Source organism: Octopus bimaculoides, chromosome 14 (genome assembly GCF_001194135.2).
Source record: "Octopus bimaculoides isolate UCB-OBI-ISO-001 chromosome 14, ASM119413v2, whole genome shotgun sequence".
NCBI classification, from domain to species: Eukaryota; Metazoa; Mollusca; class Cephalopoda; order Octopoda; family Octopodidae; genus Octopus; species Octopus bimaculoides.
Genome location: NC_068994.1, coordinates 25,223,005 through 25,224,306, shown reverse-complemented (window position 1 = coordinate 25,224,306; position 1,302 = coordinate 25,223,005).

Below are 1,302 nucleotides of genomic sequence, written 5' to 3'. Positions count from 1 at the left end.
TTGAATAATAAATGTAATAATTAAATTGTACAACTCGTTATGTTATCTCTACGAGTCATCCGAGGGAAACAACATATAGACACACACATACATATACACATATATAAAAGTAAGTTCATAATTTAATAACTTCAAAAAATTCACTTAAATTTGTACACTTAGTTAATTTCCCTAAAAATTCCTTATTTACTTTTGCAACGGTTGTTAACGGCTTTTCCTGGTTCCTTCGATACTGGCTCTTTGGTTCACTAAGTGACACATTTCACTTCAACCCGTACAATTTATTTTCCGTAAAAATTTCTTATTTACTTTCTGCCCGTCGTATTAAGAAATATAATTTCCATTACCCAGTTATTTTCATTGTTTACTATCTTCTGCACCCGTGTATTTCTGTGTGCATATATAACCATGCCTAGAAGGAAAGTGTCAAATTTGTCTACAGTGTCAAGGTCAGCCAAAAGAAAGTCTCTGTCCAGGGAAAGAGACAGTTGCAGAAAGGAAAGCATACCAAGAAACGAACAGACTACCAAAGCCAGAGCATCTCAAAGTGATGAACAGAGGCATGCACGGCTGACAAGGAGTAGGGTCTCCACTGCAGAACGAAGAGCAGTTGCAACAGCTCAAAGAAGTAATTTCCATGAAGCAACTTTCAATTATGATCCAGCAGTTCATTATGCAGATGACACTAGAGTTTCCATTGGTGCAATGACAACTGAATGCATACATTGTAAAGGAAGGAAGTGGCCTGGAGAGACATCTGAACTGTGCTGCAGTGGTGGAAAGGTGAAACTCCCTGCCATCCTCCAGCCTCCAGAACCATTGAAGAAACTGTTGTCATCAACTGACCAAGATTCCAAGCACTTCCAAAACAAAATTAGGCTGCAGCATTGACATCATTTGGAGCCAAAAGAGATTTAACTGAGTCAGGATTCATGCAAACTTTCAAAATCCAAAGTCAAATTTATCATCGGATTGGCTCTCTACTACCTCTGTCAAATGAATCACCAAAATCGGCCTTTCATTGTTTATAATCTGAACCTGGTTTTTGGTTACGAAATAAGCTACGCAAAATGTGTTTTTGAATTACGTGCATTTACTTTATATACATATATGAGTTGAAAATTTTCTTTTAACATTTCACTTAACGTTTATGTTCAATGCTGGTATGGGTTGGAGAGTTGTTAATGTACAAAGTTGGTATCTCAGCTACTACTAGCAGTTGAGACTTAATCTAGACGGCGTTTTTAAATTTCATTATTCTCTTTAACCTTGGCAACGCCGGGTATATCTGCTAGTATATAT